We start from the raw sequence: 22113 nt of genomic DNA on the forward strand, positions 1-22113 counted from the left end.
CGTGGTTGCCAGACCACAGAGCGAGTGCACCCCAGAGCCGTGCCCCACGAGACCTGCCCATGGGGAACCTGGTCCCGCCCCTCCCACCCCCCAGCCCTTCCCCAACGCACCTTCCCCCAGCCCGGAGGCTCCGTGGGCACCTCCCGTGCAGGGCGGCCGTTAGCCTCGGGGAAAGTTCCGGCCTCATCTCGCGGCCGTGGAGACTCTCGCCACAGGAGGGAGCGGCAGCCAGCAGGTGCACGTGATGTAAACCTGAGGCCAACGCCCTCCCCAGACCCGTGATGACCGGAGGACGTCACGACGGTGCTTCTCTCTGTCTTTGAAGACGCCTCTGAGAACATCCCTCATTGGACAGGAAAACGCGCGTCGTGAGATCCAGAGTCTCACACCTGCTCTGCTCAGGGCTCAGTCGTGTTTCTCGGAAACGACGCTGGGAATCCCGCCCGGCGCCTCCCACGGGGCCCTCACGGGACGAAAGTTCCGGCCGGCGCCACGGGCCGAAGCGAGTCCACCCAGACAGACACGAAGCGCCCCGACCGCAGGCCCGCGCTTCTCCGAGCCCGGAAAACTCAACACGCCAACCGCAAAGCGTATCCCCGCAGAGCGACGCCGGCGGCCCGCGACCTGGCTCGGGCGGCCCACGCTCGCCCAGCGTGTGAGAACTGGTTCCCACGGCCACCGCATCGCAGGCCGAGGAGTCAGGGGGCGTCTCCGAGACGCAGGGAGCGTTCCCCAAAGGTGTCGCCAACTCACGGTTTAAAGCTCCCGGGAAGCCGCGTGGAGGCAGCTGCCAGCCCGCGGGGACGGCTGTGGACGCGGCACCCGGTCGAGGCGCTGCGCTGCCGGCGGGGCCCGGTGGGGCCCTTCACCGCACGGCGCCTGCGTTCGCAGTAAGAACACAAACTGCCCCCCCAGTTTCAGCCTTCAGGAGAAGCGCACTCCCAGACATGGCCCTGCTGGGGACGACGGTGGACAGACGGCACCTGGACGGCAGCGGGGCTCTGGGGCGCCGGGCCCTGGACAGCACACACAGGAGCGCGCGTGCGAGCGTGAGGTCCGGTCTCGGCTCCTCCCGGGCTCATGAGCGCTTCGGATGTGGCAGCAGCTGCTCCTGGCCTCCAGCTCACCCGGGACTCGCTGCTGCTGCACTCGCCAGGAGCCCTGTGTCTGCGCTGGACACTGTCAGGAGCAGGCCCAAGGCAGAACGGCCGGCAGGCCCCGCAGCTCAGAACCAGGGGAGGCCCGGCTGGAAGCGGGACGGTGGCAGGGCCAGGCAGCAGCAGGGCCGGGCAAACCACCATCCACTCCGTCTCTCACTGACCGGCCACACCGGGCCCCCGCGGGCCCCCAGAGGGGGCTGCAGTGGAGGGGGTGGACGCCAGCACCGGTTTCCAGCTGCGGCTGGTTGGCTGGTGCCAGCGAAGACGGTGTCTGGGAAGGGCTAGGAGAAGGCGGGGCGGTGGCTCCAGAGCCCCATCTCCTCTGCCGAGACGTCATCCTCAGTGAACAGACTTTCCGCAGAGGCGCGGGGAGGCCGGGAGCAGCAGGGCCGGGCGCGGGTCACAGCAGTTTTGTCACAAGCAGGCGGCTGCTGAGGGGGGCGCCCAGAAGTTTCTCTCAAACACCCGCTCGGGACAGTGGCCGGGCCCCACGTGGCTTGCGCCGCCCGACGCTCACAGCTGCCCCTCGCCAAGGACAGGAGACCACTGAGCCCAGGCCCTGGAGGCAGCATCGTCGCTGGTGCCGGCTCAGGCCCCACTCCTGGCAGGGGTGCCCCGGCCCCCACATGCGACTGCGCCCTAGCAAGGCCTCACGGCGCTGCTGGGAAACTTGGTTTTGTCCAGCCCCTGCACGCACCCCTGAGCCCGGCCTGTGTGGCGGCCTCCCTGGCTAGTCCCGGGGGCCCTGCCCACTCCAGAGCCATTCCCCTGTGACCTGGGCAGGGACGGGCGGCAGGGCCAGGCCTCGGGGAGGGGCCAGAGCCTGAGGAGCTGGGGCTGGTCCACGGGACCTGTCCCCTCTGCATGGGCAGTGTCCTGGCAGCATGTAGGGCAGAGGTCCGGGGCGCCCTCCTCCGAGCCAGGGCAGGCTCTGTGGGCCCCTGGCCCGGCCCTAGTCTGCATGTGGGCCCGTCCAGGAGCGGCCGCCCTGCCCGCCCGCCCGCCCGCGTGGCTCTGCGCACGCCTGTGCCCGTCAGGCCAGGAACAGAACCGCCTGCTCTCCCGCCTCCCACAGTCGCCTCATCCATCAGCCACACCCCGGGGCCAGCTGCAGCTGTTTTGTGCAAACATCCATCCTTCCCTCTCGGAGCTGTGTTATCATTATCCCGTGTCATGATTATTTTGACAGGATAATTTGAAAGATAACTTATTGAGCACTTAGTCATATTTGTCAAATAAACAATGGAAAACAGCCTGCTTCCTCTCAGTCACCGAGCGAGCACGCCGCCGCAGACGGGATCCACGCGGCCCACGGTCGGGCCCGCCGCGTGGGCGAGGCCGGGGGCCGGCGCTGGCCGCAGGCGGCAGCCGAGAGAAGGCCTGACGTCCAGACGTGCCGTCCACCCTCCGGAGCCCAGCCCCGGCTCACTCGGCATTTCTGCTCGCGCTGGAGCCTGCTCCTCGCCCTGCTTAGCAGCCCAGCCCCGGCGGACACTCAGACCCCCGCCAGCCAGGCACTGGGCGGGCCTCGGTCACACCCACGGGGCAGGTCACACCCACCCAGCACCCCGCACCCCCAGCCAGCACCCTCCACTCAGCGCCCAGCACACTGCCCCCTGCCTCCAGGTGAGGAGCTGGGGCGAGGGGACAGTGGCCACTGTGTGCCACCCCTGGCTGGCCAGACGTCCACCGGGCACCTCCCAGACCCAAACAGCTCCTGCCCCTGCCAGGGGCGGCCAGCAGCAGCAGCATGTGCCTGGCTGGTCACCCACGGCGGGGAGAGTCCTCACCTGGTTCACAGGACGCTGCTCTCTCCTGCTCCCCCGTTTCTCCCCCGGCGGCCCCTCAGGCCCAGCTGCCACTCGGACTGGCCCGACCTCCTCTCTGTCCACACCGGCCGTCTCCTGTTCCTGCCAGCTGTGGGGGTGAGAGCCGGGACGGAACACGTCCAGGACTGGCCCCCGACCTTGAGACGGGCGCGTTCCCTCCCTGCCCGACTCCCAAAGGCACAGCCTGGACCCAGCCCCGGCTCCAGCCATCTCAGCAGGGCGGCAGCGCTGGGCCCTGACATTTGGGGCCTCCGGGCTCCTCGGCTCAGCGCCCCACATTCCCCTCGGCGGACACCCCACCCGTGCCGGGCAGCAGGCCCTGGGCCATCCTCGTGGAACGGGCTGGGCACTGCACAGCATGTGGAGCAGCTCTGGGCGGCGGGCTGACCGAGAAGCTGAAGCCAGGGGCACTGGAGGGACGTGATGGGAGGGGCGGGAGGGCCGGCGCGGACGCGGTGCTCTGCCTGCAGAGGGGTCTGAGCTGAGCTGGTGCGGCCAGGAGGGTGGCACCACCCTCTGTGTGCAGCCAGAGCCTGGCAGGGGCGGCCCCAGCCCACTGGGTGGCCACTAGAGCAACAGGGTGGGAAACCAGGGTGCTGGGACGGACGGGGTCACCCACCAGCCTCCACGTGACTCGATCTGCTCATCAGCCTCTCCCCTTCCCGCGTCTCGGCCCGCCCCGTGCTCCGGGCCAGTGCCGGGCCTGGCCCTCAGCAAGCCTCTCCTCACCCAGCTCCTGCCCCACCTGCAGGGCGAGGCAGCCGCGTCTCCTCCCCGCCCTGCCAGGACGGATGACGCGCTTCCCTTCATAAAGGCGTGGTCGAGCCCGTTCCTCCGTCCCCCCGAGTCGGTCCCCAAACGCCTTGGCCCAGCCTCTGCTGCAGCACTAGGAGGAACAGAGACAGATTCGTCCGTGTCCGCAGCCAGGACCTCGCCGGGGCGCCCGTCCCAGCCGCCTCCTGTCCCCGGCTTCCCGCAGGCCCGGCCCCTAGCCGAGCTCAGTGGGTGCGCGCTGGCCTTGCCCGAGAGGCGGCAGGCGGGCGGGCGGGCAGGCGGGCGGGTGCATGGATGGGCAGGAGGGTGGGTGGATGGGCGGGCGGATGGGCGGGCGGGTGGGTGGGTGGACGGAAGGATGGGTGGGTGAGCGGGTGGGCGGGTGAGCGGGTGGGCGGGTGGGCGGCCGGGACCCCACTCTCCAGCTTGAAGCGTTAGGCGTCTCTCGTTCCTGGACAGCTGGTCATACCCAAGGCTGCGGACGCGGAGCCCTTCCGGGCTCCGGAGAAGACGCCGAAGCCGGCGGGGCTGTATTCACAGGAAAGGGGAGTATGGATTGCCCTGAAAATTAATGAAACATATACAAAAAATTAATGATATGAAAAATGACTTATGAAAGCAGCAAATAGCTTCTATTGACCGCGAGCCGTGCGCGCTCGGCCTCCTGAATCCTAACAGCCGCTGCTCGGCGCCCCCACACCTGAGCAGGAGGCGCCGCGCCTGCCCCGGCCACCCCGCGGGCCGCAGACAGCGGTGCCCGCGCCGTCTGGGGGTCGGTCGGAAGATGAGCCGAGCTGCACCGTCCACAAGCTAGCGTGACGTCGAGACACAAATCATGACCGTCAGACGCTGCTAGTTCAGTGTGAGCCGACGCGGGGGGACCCACGCCCCAGGCGCGGCGTGTGGCTGAGGTGGCCCAAGACGCGGCCCGGCAGGCCGGGGGCGAGCTCCTCGGCGGGAGAGCCGCGTGGCCTCACGATGCCCTAGAAGCCACCACCTGAGCGAGGCTGGCGAGGCTGAGCCGGGCCTGGCGGGGTGTCCACAGCCACCCTCGTCCCGCGAGCTGCTGGCCCGCGGCGGTCTGTGCCGACAAATTTCTGATTAGAAAAATGATCGTCCAGGCTCTTCCCGGCCCTCCCGGCCCTCACGGTCGCCGAGTCTCCTGCGAGAACCACAGCTGCCCTGGCCCGGCCCCTCGGGCCCACCCTGACGCGCGGCCCGCCCTGGCCCTCGCAATCCCCCAAATCAAAAGCAAAACGAAACGAAGAACGCAGCAGGGTCCGGGCTGGGGCTCAGCTCAGGGAGCGAGAGGAGCTCCGGGAAATTGAAACAGTCTCCAGCCGACAGACACCCAGGCAGAGCCCTGAGGAGACGCGCGCGGAGGACAAAACGGCAAACCAGCCCCTTCCAGGTCCCGCCTCAGGGCCGAGGGCGCCGCCGCTGCCTGTGAAGCAGCCCGTCCCTCAGACAACGCAAACGAGCGCCGACACGTGGCGACCGGGGCCGGGCGGCAGAGCGCACGGAGGAAAGAGGGGGCAGCCCCCCCGGAAGAGCCTGAGACGTGTCCCCGGAGCCGGGGTGCGGGCGTGGCGGTGCCACCCTCGGGGGCCCGTGAACAGAAGCAGCGACGCCCATGGGGACGCGGTGGCGTCTGTCTCACCACCCGTGGGTTCCACGGCCGCTGCCCCGGCTAGAGGGACCCCGGGTCTCTGCCAGGCTCCCCGCCGTGGCCGGGCCGCGGCCTTGTCGCACCGTCACCTTTGCGCGTGCGGAGGCGGCACAGCCCCACCTGGGGACAGGGTGAGCCCGGGGCGCGGAGAAGGGAGATGCGCGGGCCCCGCGCAGGGGAGGAGCAGAGTCAGCGACGCGAGGAGAGCCCTGGCGGCGCGAGGGGTTGAGGCACAGCCTGTGGGGCTGTCCGCGGCCTCTGCAGCGCGAGCTCCATCCCCGGCCAGGGAGCCGCCCACAGGGCGCAGCAGACTCTCCTGTCGCCAGCGGCTCCCTCAGCAGTGGACTTCAGTGGATCCGCCTGTTCTGCTCCCCGCTCTGTCTCTGGGGAGTCCTCTGGCCTGTACCCCCACATCTCTGGCCTGTACCCCAGCTCTTGTATGCATAAATAAATAAATCTTTAAAAACAAAGTCTGTGCGGAAAGAGACAAACGACAGAGACAGAGATGATGGCTGGATGGTGGGTGACAGACGACAGACGACAGACAGACGACAGACAGACAGCCTTGCCTGGGGAGGGACGGGCACCTACGTCCCCACCGTGCGGGACACGCCACAGCCGGAGCTGCCCGGGCCCTTCCCGCAGGGCGCGGCTGGCAGCGCTACCTGGCGCGCAGAGGCGAGGGGCAAGGTGGTTCCTCTCCCTGCCCTCCGCTCGAGCGCTGGTTTCCACGACAGGTGGTAATTTTACAATTTAAAACCAATTTACATTTCAAAATAATGACAGTATTTTAAAAACTGGAAAAGCTTAAATGCCCTACAACGGGAGACTGATGAGCTCCATTAGGACGCGCGGCAGCTGCAGGCGCTGACTCAGCCGCGGCGCGTCCCCGGGAGAGCGAGGGTGAGCCCCTGGGGCGGCAGCGGCCTCGGGAGGGGCCCCTCGATCCCCTCCGCTGACCGGAAATCCTGCGGTGAGTGACATTCCCCGGCGAGGAATTCTGGCATCGGGAGCGGAAGCCCAGCCAGCTCCGCCCAGCCCCGCCACTCGCCCGCCCCGCAGCCCCGGCCCAGCCCTGGTGCCCGCCCTGCAGCCTGGACATGGGCAGCTGGACACGCGCAGCCTGGGCACGGCAGCCTGGACACGGCAGCCTGGACACGGCAGCCTGGACACGGGCAGCCTGGACACGGGCAGCCTGGACACGGGCAGCCTGGCTGCCGCACCAAGAGGCCTGGTCCAGACCGCGACGCTGGGCGTGCCCCAGGCAAGCCCCTGGGAAACGATGCCATCTGGTCCCTGGACGTGCCGCATGGACCCAGCCACCCTCCAAGGGGAGGCCTGCACCGGGCATCCAGAAGCCACTTCACCCGCATGGACGCAGCTAGAGAAGGGGACAGGCACCAGGGAGGCGCCTCCGTCCTGGTCGGGCTGGCCCCACGCTGGCCACTGGAGACTGAGGGTGGATGAGACCCTGCGTGGAAGAAGGTTCCGGTCAGCAGCCCTGGCTCCGGGCAACGGCAGGTGCTCGCCCACAGTCCCGGATCAGAAGCCAAATTGGAGGGGTCAGCGCCGGCCCCTCTGGAGTCCTGGGGAGGTGCCTCCCTGCCCTCCGGCCGCTGCTGACCCGCACCCTCTGGCCGTGGCCCCACCGGCCAGCCTCCCGCCTCCTCATGGCTTCCGTGCACTCAGACACTCCTCGTGGGGCCGAGGGTCCAGCCCAGCTGGTCTTGACGGGTCACATCTGCAAAGGCCCCATTTTCAAACAAGGCCCGTTTTGGGCATCCATAGGGCATGGACGTTCGAGGCATGTTCACCCCCAGGAGGTCTCCAAGTGCCAGGGAGCTGGAGCTGGAGCTGGTCGGTCGGCTGTGCAGGCGGGGACGCCGCCACAGAGGCCACAGGAGGGACAAGGGTCAGTGGCCAGGCTTCCAGGCCCTTGTCCATTCTGTCCTCGAACGGAGCCTCCTCCCAGACACCCCCCTCCCACCCCGCATCCCCCAAAGCCCTGCGGGTCACTGTGGCCCCCAGGCAGGAGCTGCGGCAGCCCGGCCCCTGGCCTCAGAGGGACTGGGGTGCCCCGGATGTGCTCCTCCTCCAGGAGTCGCGAGCCGGCCGGCGCCCCCACCGCCTGCTACTCTCCTGCATCACAAGGTGTCCCTGATCGGCAGAGCCGGGCGAGAGCCGTCCTTAATTTGAGGTTAATTATCGCTAACATTTCAAAGGCTGCAATCTCATTAATTTTGATTTGCTCCTAACCGTGCTGCGGCGCCCGGAAGACCACGTCCATTAACCGCGGGCAGGCGGCTCGGCCGCCACCACCGCACGCCCTGCTCCCCAGCCCCGAGGGGGCGCTGGAACCTGTCCAGAAACAGCAGCAGCCTCACGGAGGGTGCTGACCCCCGCCAGGCTGGCCTCGCTGACCAGCGGGCGCGGCGGCGTGGGGTGAGCCGAGCAGGCCTGCCCGCAAGCCTGCCGCCACAGGGCCTTCTCCGGGGGTTCCTGACCCAGAAGCACAGAGCACGGCCCCATGAAGCAACGCGGGGGGTCCCCTGGAAACCAGGCTCGGCTCCCCCTCCCTCCCGGACACACGCCCACAGTGGGGCCACGGCCCGGGCGCTGAGGCCAGGCTGGGGTTTGCTGCCGACGCTCGGGGGTTTCCTCCGCGTGAGAAGCTCAGCCCTTGGGGTGCGGCGGCCCCGGAGCTGGCCACCTGGTCTAGTCAGGAGCTGAGGGTCGTGAGCGGGCCCCGGGGACACTGAGGCAGGCACACGGACGGCGGCACCGTCGGCACGATGTCTGTGAGTGCACGGCCTGGAGAGAAGCTGTGACAGCAGCCGCCCTTCGGGGAGCACCAGCAGCAGACTCGTCTCTGTGGCCCCAGCCCGGACTCCCTGCGCCGGGGCCTCGAGCTGCCCTCCAGCGCCCCCCACGGGACCCCGGACGCCCGAAGCAAGGGCAGCCCCGGCCTCTGCTGCTGCTCCTGTCCTTGGGGGTGTCGGGGCTGGGGCCACACGGGGGCAGACCCAACAGGGCCCGCGTGGACACTGCAGCGGGCGCCAAGGCCATCGGGGAGGTGCGGGGGGGACAGGGCCGGACCTGCACTGTCAGGCTCCAACCTGCACCAGCCACGCCGGAGCCGCCTGCGGGGCTCCCCAGGGCGCGGGGGACCTGACCTGGGCGGAGGGGGCGCGTTTCCCTGGGGGGAGCACCCCACTGCGGGGCAGGGGCAGAGGGACGGAAGAGCCTATGGACGTGGCTGCAGGACATGGAATCGGGGTTCCGGCCCCAGCCACGTGCAGCCGCGCTGACGACACACGGGGTGTCGCGGCAGCCCGGACTCTCCCGAGAGACAGGACGGGGCGGGTGCCCAGGTAACGGGTGTTTCCGAGTCCGGGAGGGGAGGCTTTTGTTCCCCAACGAGCTCGGGTAACGAGGCGGCCGCTCGGGGGACGCGAGACAGCGCTTTGCTCTCCCCCCAGACGAGATCCCGGGCGCGCCGGGGCCTAAAATGCTCCTGAAGGCTTAATTTGCAAGGCGGCCTTCACGGTTATTCTCCGTGCGGCAACGACACGTCGGGAACCCTGGCGAGCAGGCGCCGCCGTCTCTCCTGCGAGCTCCGTCACGGCCGCCCCGGGGGGACAGCAGGAGCCCCGAGGGACAGACAGCAGGACAGCAGGAGCCCCGAGGGACGGGCGGCGGGAGCCCCGAGGGACGGAGCCCGCCCAAGCTCGCGTGGAGCGGCCGGCGCCAGGGCCTCCTGTGTCACAGAGCCCTGCCCACGTGGGGACAGGCAGACGCCCCAGGGCGAGAGGCCGGGCTTGCGTGGAGGGGCCTGTGGAGGCCGCCAGAGCCCAGGCGGCCGGGGGGAGCGAGGAGCCACGGGGCTGGGCCGGCAGAGGGTGGCACCATCCTGGGCGGCCAGGGCTGGCTCGGCGCTGGGGTCCGGGCACGGGGCAGAGTCGCCAGTGGCGCCAGGCCCTGGGCTGGGGCCCCGCTGGGCTGGGCGAGAGGGAGACGAGGCCCTGATCCGCCGGCCACAGAAGCCGCTGAGGCCACCTGAGCAGAGGCGAGGTCAGGGCCGGTCGTGCTGCGGGGCGGGGCGCGCTGGGGCGGGGCGGGGCGCCGGGACGGAGGCCGATGCCCCCAGAGCCACGTCCCCCGGCCTGCGCTGCCCAGATGCCCGTCAGCGGGCCTCAGCGGGCCGGCCCCCCGCGCCCACAGCGGACAGCCCCGCCAGGCTCCCTGCCCCACCCGCAGAAGGCCGCCGGGAGGCAGTGGAGCCGGAGGAAGGCCCAGCGCAGGACGCTCCCACCCCGGCCCCCGGGAGGCCAAGGCCCTGCCGGCTCCAGCGCCGGACCCCACAGCCCCGCCCGGCCACCCACCGGGAGCCCCGAGAAACCCCGCACCCCGCAGCGGCTCCGCGCCCTGTCAGGCCTTGTCAGGCCACACACGTGTCGGGTCCCCGGGCCCCGATGGGCAGACGGGCTCAGCCCGCGGCTCCCGCAGCCGCTCGGGTCTGTGGTTTCCCGGCGCAGCTGTCAGGGGCCCCGAGCTGTGCCGCCCCCGCCGGGTTCCCCCGGCAGCCACAGGGGCGGCCTCCCCGAGGGGGCGGCGGCGGGTCCCGGGCCCGGGGAGCACAGGCGGGCTGCTCCCCCTGGGAGGTGCGGGCCTGCTGCCCAGACGCGCCCCTACAGGCCGCACGCGCGGACGTTCGGTGTGGCCCCCCCACAGCCTGCCTCCCGGCCGGCCGCCGCCCGCCTCGCGCATGTTTGCACCCTGGAAAGTAGCCCCAACCCCCCCGGCTGCAAACTGCTCGTTCGCTTTTGTGGGCCTTGCGGTGAGTCTTCACGGTCGGTCAGTCGTCCGTCTTTCCTCACAATTAAAGATCCTTAATTGTCCAATAAATCACTTTTTAATCTTAGTCCTAAAGATCATTCACTTGCGTGTCGTGCCGCGAGCTTCGAGCTTCCGTTCCGCCAGTTCAGCACTCGGCGCGGACGGCAACCTCCACGGCCACGTCCCGGCCGGACAGCTCGGCCTGGGCCCGCGCATCCAGCGGGTCCTTCTCGCCTCCTGCCCCGGCCCCTCCCGAGGGCCCGTCCCTCTCCGCCGAGCGCCTGTCCGCAGCACGGGAGCCGCCGAGGCCAGCCGGGCGGCTGAGACTTGGGGTCACTTCTCTGTCCGACCAAGTTTCCTCAAAGTGGTCTCCGGCCTGGGAGAGTCAACTGCCCCCTGCACAGGCCCGTCCCAGGTTGAACGCGGGAAACCGTCCCCGCCTGATAAATGAGCTGCTGCTTCGTGGGGAGGCGCAGCTGCCCCCACCTTTGCCTCAAGTGCGTCTCCAGGTCTCATCAGCGACACCCATTTCCCCCGTGGGGGCTCCCAGCGGCCCCCCACACTCCCCTTCCTGGTGCCCTTCTCTCTCTATCCCGACCCCCCCGTGCCAGCTGGTGCGGCCGAGGCCGGGGCAGGCAGGCCCCACGGCCGTTATCGGCGGGTGGATCAAGCTGGGGACAGCAGCCGGGAGGGTGTCCCGGTGGCCAGCACTGGCAGTGTCCAGGCCTCCAGGCCCCCACCCCTCATCGCCGCCCAGGGCCCAGTGTGGCCACCTGCCCTCTGGACGGAGGAGGCCTGGCTGAGGGTCAGGACGGGCTGGCCCACAGGGATGACTCCCTGAGCCGCGGGGAGCTGCCAGCACCCCGGACGGCCTGCCCTCGCCGCCCGCTCCTGCGGCCGGGGGACACTGTTCTTCCCGACCCCGCACACGCCAACGCCAGGGAGTGGCGGCCCGGAAGCCGCCCTTTCTCCCCCGCGGAGCCGTCCGCAGGCACCCGGCGCCCTCGCGGCCTTTGCCGAGACGCGGGAGCTCAGTGTCTGCCGGTTTCTCGCTCCCCCACCAGGAGCACGGCCCGCTGCGCCCCCATGCTCCCCCGCACTCCCCCGCTGGCAGCTGGCCGGGCCGTGGCGGCGGCGTCCGTGTCCGGGCTGCGGAAGCGGCTGCAGCGCACAGGCCCCGGCCGCTGGCACCGGGCGCGTCTCCTCTGCGGCCCACGCGCCGTCTCGGCCAGAGTCCACACGACGACGACGGCCCCGGGCTCTCCGCCTCCAGCTGGAGCTTTGTAAGCTCCCTCCACGCCGGCGCAAACCCTTCTCCCGGTGGGCGCTCTGCAAACCCGTCCTCCCGGCTGAGGCCTTTTCACCTCCTTAAGAGGCTCTTACACAGAGAAAAAGCTTTCAGTTCGGATGAATTCATAAACACAGATCTCCTGCTTCGGGTGCTCCTGGCCCCACAGCACAAGCCTCTACTCCTAGGTTCTCCTCCTCAAAATCGGGCCATTTTATTTTCATGTTTCGGTCCATGACTTTTTTTTGAGTTTTAGTAGGACGTGTGAAGTTAGCTCCAGAGTCCTCTTGGGCCTATCAGGGTCCAGTTATCCCAGTACCACTGCTTGAGAAGACGCCCTTCGCTGCACAGCAAAGGTCACCCCATCGTTCTGCCCGACTCAAGCGCGTCTGTTCCTGCGCTTCCTAGTCTGGTGGTTTTTTCCCATTTGTTGCAGCGCCCCTCGCACTATCTGAATCAGGCGTGGGGCTCCTTCCAGTGGGAGCAGTTTTGACTGTTCTAGTTCCTTCGGTTTTCCATATTCATTTTTAAATTACCCAAAAGAGGGACCCCCCCAGAGGCGCAGGCCCCCCCTGAGCGCAGCGCTGTGAAGCTGCCCGGAGCCTCTGCAGCGCAGGTTCGATCCCGGCCGGCTGGGGAGGGTCCCACACGGCGCACAGACCCCTCCTGCCGCCCGCTGCTCCCCTCAGCAGTGTGTTTCATCAGTCTGCCTGCTCTGCTCCCCGCTCTGGCTCTGGTGAATCCCCTCACCCTCCCGCGCATCTGGCCTGTACCCAGTGCTTGTATAAACAAATAAATAAATCTTTTTAAAAAATAAAACAAATTACCCAAAAGCATGCCAACATTTTTTGTTGAAATTGTATTCAATCTATAGGTCCATTGATCAAGAATTTACATCTTGGTGACACTGAGTTTCCCATCCATGAATATGGCCTCTCCTTTTACTCAGGGCGTCTCGTTGTGTGCTCTGCCATATGCCGACTCCTGCTTTCTCACAGTCTAGTATTTCACTGTGTGTGGAACTATTTTATTTTATTATTTTTTAAAAGATTTATTTATTTATTTATACAAGCACTGGGCACAGTCAGAAGCGCGGGAGGGTGAGAGGATTCACCAGAGCCAGAGCAGGGAGCAGAGCAGGCAGAAGGACCGAAGGACACTGCTGAGGGGAGCAGCGGGTGGCAGGAGAGGTCTGCGCGCCATGAGGGACCCTCGCCCAGCGGCCGGGGATCGAACCGGCGCTGCAGAGGCTGCAGGCAGCTGCACAGCCCAGCGCTCAACCGCTGCGCCCCCGGGGAGGCCCGTGTAGAACTATTCTAAACACTAGTAATGCTACTCTCTTTAGTTCCTAATTATTCATTGCTAGAAGATAAAATGGGATTAAATCTGGGGGCGCGGGCCCTGTAGCCTGCGTCTTCACTGAGCTCACTTAGTGACGTTTTGGCTGATTCTTGGCGTCTGCCTCGTGTGTGGGCACAGCACGCGTCTCCCTGCCCCAGCGGGTCGCTCCGGGCTTCCGCTGTGAAGTCAGGCTCAGGAGCTGAAATGTGCCTTCTCGTCCTGCTGGGGAGACAGAGTAAGGCTGTGCGGACTCCGGCGGCTGTGGGCTTGGGAGTCGCCCTTTGTCAGGTGAAGGGGATTTCCTACTTTTCCTGGCTTGCTGAGAGGCTTCGTCATGAAAGGGGTGAATTTTGTCGAATGTTTCCCCGGAAGAGCTTATGGGTTCATTCCGTCTTCCGCGCTTCCGCCTCCTGGGTCCTATCAGCCGACCGGCTGTCCCGCAGCCGCCCCAGGCCCACAGTCACTGTGGGCTCAGGCGGCTGAACGAGAAGCTCGGAGCCCTCGGCGGCGTCCCACAGGGTCTCAACAGTCCGCGGGGGAGACGGGCCAGCGGGAGACAGCAGCGCGGCCCCGGCGAGTCTCTGCACACGCTTGGCCCCGGGCGTCCCCTGGCAGCCGTGTCTGCCACCCCCCACGCCCGTGCCGCCACCTCGCGGCCCCGCCTCCCGGCCGGGGCGCCCCCACGCAGGCCGCGCCGCGCGCAGGTGTCCCCCATCAGCCGCCTGCGTCCAGGACTGCAGGGGACGGCCCCAGAGTCCAGCAGGGCGCAGGCCTGAGCGTCTTCGGCCCCCACGAGTCGCCTTTCTGGTTTCACTCTCCAGTGTGAGGCGCGGAGTGGGGAGGCGCCTCCGCAGCTCCCCGGGGAGACCCACGTGGAGGGGCCGGTCTCCTTCAAGGGCTTGATCAAGTTCACCCTGAGACCACCGCGGCCGGGGATTTGCTCCCCTTTTATCCTTGGGAAGACTTTAAACCACAAATTCAATCTCCTTGATAGATAAGGGCTCTTCAGGCGATCTCTTAATTCATCAGTGAACCGTGGCTGCTTGTGGCGCCAAGGAATTGATCCGTTTCATCAGAGTTGTCAAATTTATGTGTGTGAAGCCGCTCGCCGCACCTCGCCGGCCTGTCACCCTCAGTGTTTGAGGAGCAGGCGCCTCCCGCCCCCCGTCTGGCCAGAGGTGTGTCCGCTCCTGAGCCTTTCAAAACGCACGTTTGGTTTCATTCCTGTTGTTTTCAGGTTTTTGCCTTCCCCTTCGCCTCACCTGAGCTTATTTTGCTCCATTCCCGGGGCCCGAAGGCCGGGGCCCCACTCCCGACGCCGACTCCTGGGCGCCCCTGCCCGCCCGCCCGCCGCACCTCACACGGCTCCCGTGGCCTGTGACGGCGTTTCCCCTTTTGTCTCATCCGGAGTCCCCCCGAGCCGGGCCCGGCAGCTTTCCCAGCAGGGCGGGGTCAGGCTCAGCCCCCCACACCGGGGCGTCTCCTCAATACCAGCTTCCAGGTCACTCCATTTTCTCGGGATCGTGCTTTCCTGTTGTCAGCTCTTTTAAGTTTGTAGAGATTTGTCCACGAGCAGGATAATCTGGACGGTCCCCTGATGGTGAGGGCGGAGTCTGCTGTGAGCATGCCCCTCACCCGCCCGCGCCACCCGGGCCCCTCCAGCCTCCTCTCCTGCCGTCTGCGCCCTGGCCCGGCCACAACCTGCGCACCTTGACTCCCCCAGAGCCACCCCCGGCCTCTCTTCCCAGGTCTCCCCGAGGCCCTGGTGCCACCTGCTTCCCAGCCTCGTCCTGACCATTTCTGGCTCCAGCCTGTCCACCGGGACAGGAAATCTCGCAGGAAAGGTCTGAGGTGGCCATCGCCGAACCTCGGCCACCTGCACCGGCTGCCCACCCGGGTGCCCGGCGTCCAACACGCAGGCCTGAGCTCCTGTGAGAAACGGGCCGGAGCCGGAGGCCGCCGCTGGGAAAGCAACCGCCTTTCGGTTTGTCTCCCGGGAGGGCCCAGAGCCCGAGGGAGACCCGGCCCTGGCCACAGGCTCACACGTCCACCTCTGCACGCGGCAGGCCTCTGGCCCGCCCTGGCCCCTCGGCCCAGCCACCAGAGTCCACGAGGCTCCACTCGGGCCAGGCCCAGGGCCCCCCCACCTCCTAACAGACCCTCGCCCTGGTCTTGAGCAGGAGCCAGTCCTGCCCCCACAGCCGCAGCCCCTCCTGGGGCGGGGGGAGCCAGTGGTGGGCCCGGGCGCCATCCCGCAGGCGGCCCCCAGCCGGGCCCAGCCACCCGGGCCGCGGTTCCGCACCCCTGGATTCCAAGCAGGCGCCGAGCTTTGTGTTCCATAAACAGGGTTTTTCTGGGTCAGGGCTCGGAGGAATGAAGCTTTCTGTGGCGCTACGGAGAGCAGTGGCTGGACGCCAGGGTCAGAGCCGGCCTGAGGAGATAGCGGAGCCGCCCGGGGCTGTCTGCCTGCGGCTGATACGAGGGGCCGCACTGAGGGGCCGTGTGACCCTGAGCAGGCCCCCCCAACCCCCCGGGGGGCGCCCACATCCACAGGAGGTGCCAAGGCACGGTGCGGGCCTGGCGAGGTGTGTGCTCAGGGCGCGTGAGTGGGGGCCGCCCCGGGTATGTCCTCACCGCCGGGCGGGGCTCGCCTGCTGGCCAAGGCCCAGGGCAGGTGAGGGAGGGGCTCACCCCGGACGGCACACGCCGCTTCATCCGCAGGTGAGGGTGCCTGCAGGTGGGCGCGGTGCAGGCCGGGCCGTCCTCACCCGCAGCAGGGTCCAGGGGGCTCAGGAAGCAGGGGGCGCCCGGCCAGAGGAGCCGGGGGCCGCCAGGGCGTGTCTGGAGGGCGCTGGCCCAGCCCTGGGAGGACGCACGGGCCTCGGACAGTGAGGACCGAGAGGGCGCGGGACCTGGGAGCCGGCCCCGAGCAGGGGTGTCTGGCGGGAGCAGGAAGGGGGGCTCAGCCTGGGCCTCCGGGAGGCCCCGCGCAGGCGTGGACGGGGAAAGGAAGGGCCAAGAGGCGCAGGGAGGCGCGGGGGAGCCGCTCTGCCCGGCGGCGGGGTGACTCGGGGAGGCGCCGGCTCCCTCCTGCAGCCCCGGCGCCACCTGAATATAAATTCGCTGCTTTCCTTAATAACTGGAAGTAAAAGTTTGTGTAAACTCAATTGTCGGAGCACTAATAATGCGGCTCCTCTCGGCAGGTCAGTCCTCGGGGCTCCATCTATAAAACAAATGTTTGTCACCCCCCAGTAAGCACTTCTTAGGGATAAATAAATAACCAAGGAGCTAATCGAGTGTGCACCTTGCCACGCATTTGTGTATTCTTTCCTTTGCACATCAATAACCCCACTGGAATTGGATTTATAAATTCAAATTACCTTCCCTATCTTTCTTCCAGTGGCAAAGCCAGCGGGGGGAGGGGAGAGGCGTGGGGGGTGCTCCCCGCCCCGCTTCAGACACGCCGGGTCCTCGGGCCCGCGCCGGCGGCTGCGTCCCACCAGCTCAGGGCCCAGGCCCCCGCCTGTCTGCTTCTTCCAGAAATGAGGGGCCAGCATCATGGGGTAGGGGAGAGGAGAGGCAGGCACCCGGGCACCCCCTTCCCGGCCCAGGAGCCCACCCTGGCGCCCAGAGGGGCTGCAGCCTTGCGGGCAAGCTGAGCTCCGCCCCGGGTGGTGCCCCAGCTTCTTCGACTCCTGTCCCGAGGAGCTGAGAGCCCAGCGGCTCTGGGGGGTTTGTTCCCAAGTCGCCAAATATTTCATTTGTGACGAGGACCCGCTGGGGAGCGCGGGCCGGGCGAGATGGGGCGCCTGCCTGGAGGGTCAGTCGCTAAGGGCTGCAGGAAATGTGCAAAGGATGCTGGGAGCACAGAGATTTGGGGCTACTTCTGCCTAGAGAGAGAAGGTGAGGAGGAGGTGTAGGGGAGGGGTGGCCAAGAGGGAGGCAGCAGCCAGACACCGAGGGGCAGTGCTGGGGGCCCGAGCAGCAAGGACGGGCAGGAGCAGGTGCGAGGGCGGGTGCTGGGAGGGCAGGAGAGTGGGTTCTGCAAGGGCGGGGTCCAGGCGGGCCGCAGGCACGGGCACGTCCACCCGCAGTGAGTGACCGCTGGCATGGAGCCTGCTCGGGGCCCTGCCGGGCCTGGGGCCTCGATGCCTCTCACAGCCCATCTGCACCCCTGCGGGCGGCAGAGAAGGAGGCTCGGGCGGACGATGAGGCTGACAGCGTACGGGCACCACGCAGTGCCCAGCCGGGGTGGGCAGGATTGAAAACATTGACTGGGTGTTTTCTCCGGACCCCGGGGCGAGGAGATGAATTAGTCGTGGTGGAGACGGGCGGGCCTGGGCTGACCCCCACAAAGAGGGCGTCTGTGACAGCGCAGGACGGGTGAGGGACACCTGGGGGGTGGCCACAGCCCCTGAAGTGGCCATGAGCACCAGTGACCCCGCCCCTGGAGGGGGATCTCGTAGCACCACCACACACGAGACCGCTGCCGGCTGGCCGGGGGCGCAGGGCGGTGATGGGGTGGCGCAGCCGGCCTTGCCTCCTCGGACACGCACTGCCGGCCACCACGGGAGTGTCGGGGTGAGAGGCCGGTGCTGTGAGAGCCCTCGCTGGTCGCTGAGTGGCCACCGACCCAGCCCTGGAGGCCCCGGAAGCCCTGCGCGTGCCAGCGTCGGTGGAGACCGGCTGTCAGGTTTGGGCAGAGAGAGGTGCAGGCCGGGTGGGGGGACCCCCTCCCACCACCGCCCCCCCACACCCCCGGCAGCCCACACCCCTACAGCCGTGGCGAGGCCGAGGCCCGAGACAGTCACTCAGCGGCCGCAGCACACCTGAGCCCCCGGGGCGACCTGCTGGAGCAGCGATTGTGGGGGGCTGTGCCACGGACCCCCGGGCCAGAGGACGAGGGAGGCCCCCTCAGCCCGGGCTGGAGCCCCGCCCCCCAGTCCTGGGCCGCACCCCGGGGCCGCGCGACGCCCGAGGCGCCTCACGTTGGATTAGCGGCAAGATGACAGCAAGGCGCTGCCCGGACCCATCTGCATGGTAATCGGGTTTTTTTCAATTTTATTTAGAGTTGCTGAGCGCTGACTCGAGCCGGGAAGAGGGAAGGCAAGTCCTCATCTCCCTCGGCGCTTCCTAATTTGTCCCACTGGGTGTTTTAATTTACAAGTCAGAGTTAATAAATAGCGGATGTGCAGCGACTCCCCGGCTCCAGCTCCCGCCCCCGGGCCGCGGCGCCGGCTCCCGGCACGGCTTGGCACAGCCGCTGGCCCGGCCTGCCCGGCCCCTCGCCCTCCCGCGGGCTCTGCTGGACACGCCCGCAGGCCCGGGGCGCGGACAAGCTCCGGCAGCCTGGCAGAACGGAGAGGGGACGCCGTCCGGAACCTGTCGAGGATGAGGATTAGCCACAGGCCCACGCCGGGCCGAGACCCCCCTCGCACACGCTCAGCGCCCCGGCGTGGCGGGGACCCCAGGAGGGGAGCCTGGGCCACAGAGCACCCAGTGGCCGAGCCGGGCTGGTCAGCCCCCTCCAGCCAGTGTCTGTCCCCCTCAGCCCGGAAGGCCGTGCTGGGCCGCCCCAGTGGGCCTGGGTCAGAACCGGCCTGCGAGGCTCTGGGGACGCCGGCTGGAGCTGCTGTCCTCCCGCAGCGCCTGGTCTGAGTCTCCCTCCCCCCTCGTGGGGCCTGAGCAGTCCGTGAGGAGAGGACCCTCCTTCTCCAAGGGGCCGGGTGGCGGGCTGGAGACTCCCCTGCCGCGGGAGAGGAGACACAGCTGCCGAGGGCGCGCCCCGCGCCCGCCCCAAGGAGCTGCGTCGCACCAGGGCCGACGCCCCGCCTCTCCTGCCCGTGTCCGCCTGCAAAATGCCCAGTCTGCTGCAGCGCCGGCCAAAGTGTCACCGCCTCCAGGAAGCCTGCCTGGGCCTGGGCATGCCCGCCCTCCCCCCTCCCCGGCCGCAGAGCCTACCCAGCCGGGTCCTCGCGGCTGATCTGCAGGCCCCTCCCTTGGCCCTGGGGGCGACCCCAGGGGGCCCAGCCAGCTCTGACCCCCACAGCCAGGGAAAGCCCAGGCCAGTCCCGATCTCGGGCCCTTGGCCCCTCGCGGCAGCGTCTAACCCTCTCCCGGTTCCCGTGCAAACCACCTGACCGAGGCGGCTCTGGGGGGACAGCAGGGCCGCTCGCGAAGCCAGACGCAGCCAGCTGTGGCCACCCCATCTCTGGGCTCCCTGGAGCCCCCACACTTCTTTGGAGAAATCAGGAGCTGGGGCTGAGGGGGAATCTGGCCGCACTGACCATCACTAGGACTCAGGAGCCGCCTCCCCCGCCCGCCTTGACCGGGGTCAGGGTCGCTTCCTGGAGACCCTGCCCATGGGCCGCCCCGGGAGCCCCTGCGTCCTCAGGCACCGGGCAAGGGAGGCCGGACTCTGCAGGGCGGAGAGTGCACAGGCCGCTCACCGTGGGGCAGAGCAGGCCGGCGCTGGACAGCCCTCGGGGTCTGGGACAGCCCCGGGGCCCCGTCTCCGGCTCTGCGGCGCCCCCAATGTCCTCCGGCCTCTCCCGGCACGCGCCTCCCCCTCGGCCTCCGGCCGTTCCCGCGTTCGCTGTTGCCTTATGAGAGCATGGGCGCAGGCCCACTCTCGGGGAGCCGGGGGGAGGCGTCGTCCAGCTCCCGCGCGGGGGTCTGCTGCCCGGGGCGGAGGCGGTCAGGAGGACGGGGCCGGGGCGGCGGTCAGAGCACAGCAGCCTGAGCCACGAGGCCAGTCAGCAGCCCCAGAGGGAGCGCAGCCCGGGCTCCCCTGCCCACGGCGGGACGGCGGGACGGCGGGTGGGAGGCCTGAGCGCCGTCCACGCCTCGGGGAGCGGGCGCGGGCCAGAGTCGCCACAGCCCCCGGCTGGAGCCGCCCACTCTTGCCGACAGCTGAGGGCGGCCCAGGGCGGTTTGATGGCAGCGATTTCTCCTCCTGGTGACCTTGGAGGCAGCCCTGTCCACGGCGGCACGTCCAGGGCGATGGGGTGCCCATGGGTTGCGGGAGGCCTAGAGAGAACTAGAAAGAGGGTGGTTCTCTCTGTTTGGGGTCCTCAAGAAAGCCCAGGCAGGGCTGGAGAATCGAAGGAGGTTTCCAGGGCTGCTGTGGCGGGAGAGAGGCCGGCGGAGGCTCTGGAGAGCTGGGGGCGCGGGGGGCTGGCAGGGCCCGCAGGGCCCAGGGCGTGGGCATCAATCGCGAGTGGGGGCAGCCGGCGCCCGAAGGCACCCCCAGCGCACAGATGCGATGGGATCTGCTTTTTCAAAGCCCCCCCTCAAGGCCGCCTGGCGGAGGAGTCACCGCAGGGGGAAGCCAGCAGGGAGGCTTGTCAGCCCCAGGCCCGGGGGACCCGCCCAAGGGGAACACAGCCTCATGGGTGCCGGGGAGGGGCCCAGGGAGAGCAGCTGAGTCTGGCGGGGAAGGAGGCACCTGGCCTGGCAGAGGCTGGGGCACTCGCACGCCCTCCTCCCGCAGAGCCACGGCGGGTGGCTTTGTTGGACTGTCCACTGTCTGGGGTCACGCTCAGCCTCCGCCCAGGGCTGTTCCGAGCGGAAGGGGGCGAAGGGGGCAGAACCCTGGCTGACCCCCATGAGGTCCGGAGCCCACGGCCCCAGGACCCTCAGCCCTTCCGCCCCCACGGGGACCAACACCCTCCTTCAGTCTTTGCCCGTCCAGCCAGTGTCATCACCTCCGCTGCAAAGCCACAGAATCCAAAGAAGTGAGCAAAGGTGGACACCACCCCGCCCCCAGGGCCCATCGGGGCTGCTCACCCAGCACCTTCCCCTTAGCAGACCGCCCGACCGCGGCTGCCGGTGGAGGCCCCGGCTGAGCCGGGCAGCAGCCTGGACTCGAGGCTCCGGCGGCTCTGAGTGCTCGTGGACGTCCGGGGGGCCCTGGCCCTGCTCTGCCACGTGCCACGGAGGACACGGCCAGGCCCGAGCCCTGGAGGCCGTGCCCGTCCCGGGAGAAGCGACCTGGACATCAGACGGGCGGCCCTGACCCCGGACGTCCTGGCCACGTGGCCTCCGGGGCCCCTGAGCCCCGCGTGGGGGTGAAGCGCCGCCCCCCAGTGTTACTCACGCTCGCCGCCCGGTCAGCTGGAAGCAGTCAGAGGCCCAAGCTCACAAGTAAAACCCAACCCAGGAGCCTTTTAAAAAGTCCTCCCCCAGCAGGGACTCGGGAGGGCGGCGAGGCCATTTAACTTGTTGTGAAAATTGACTGTCCGCTCCGAGGCCGCTGCCGCTGGCTGGAAAGAGGCCGTGACCGGTGCTGCCGCGGGAGACGGCCCCACCGCAGGCCTGGCCCAGGGGGCCGCCTCCGGGGAGACACAGCCCCTCTGTCCAGCGGCAGTGGGGGGTGGGGCCCGGGGGGAGGCCTGCTGTGAGGGCCCCACCGCCCTCTGGGCCCCACCGCCCGCACCAGCGCTCCCGGGCGCCTCACACAGCCCGAGGCTCAGAGGGGCAGGAGCTCTCCCTCCGTCCGCAGCCCGGGTCCGACCAGCTGGACAGGACGGGGTGTCCGGGGCTTCTGCCGGGCAGCTGACCTGGAGCGGGGCGCCCTCTCAGGGTAAGAACCTCACCAAGGGCCGGTGCCCCAGCAGCGAGGGGGGCCAGGAGCCCCGAGGTGGGGACCAGGCTGGGGAGACCTGTTCCGACTTGGACCCCACGCTCCGGGGTCCCGCCGCATGGGGGCCACGCTCGGGGGCAGCCTGGTGCTCTGTCCCGAGGTGGAGGGCGGGGTTTCCAGCCTCAGCCCTTGGCCAGCGGGCACCGTCCATGGGACACGGAGGCCACGGGGCCCCGCCCAGCGCTTTGCCAGGACCTGCCTCGAGCTCCTGCGTGGCCTGAGCCAAGGACCAAGGAACCCCAAAGCCTGGAACCCCGGGTGGGGCTGGGGCAGTGACAGCGGTTCCCTCTTGAGGGCAGCGGCTCCCTGGACAAGTGCTGGGCGTGGCAGCGCCGCGGGGGTGAGCTCGGACCACGAAACACGCCCCAGGGGCATCTTCCATCAGATGAGCTGGGGCAGGTCAGGGAAGCTGGGAGGGGGACTTCTGTGGGCGCGGGGGGGCTACCCCTCGAGGGCCGAGAGCTGCCCAGACACCGTGGGGGGCGGCCACACAGGCTCAGGCCTTCGGTGAGCCCTGGGCCCGCTGGCCGCCCCGAGGAGGCCCACCCCATGCCCACCCCGGGCCGCCGTGC

The sequence above is a fragment of the Talpa europaea genome (genome assembly GCF_964194135.1).
Source record: "Talpa europaea genome assembly, chromosome: 15".
NCBI lineage: Eukaryota > Metazoa > Chordata > Mammalia > Eulipotyphla > Talpidae > Talpa > Talpa europaea.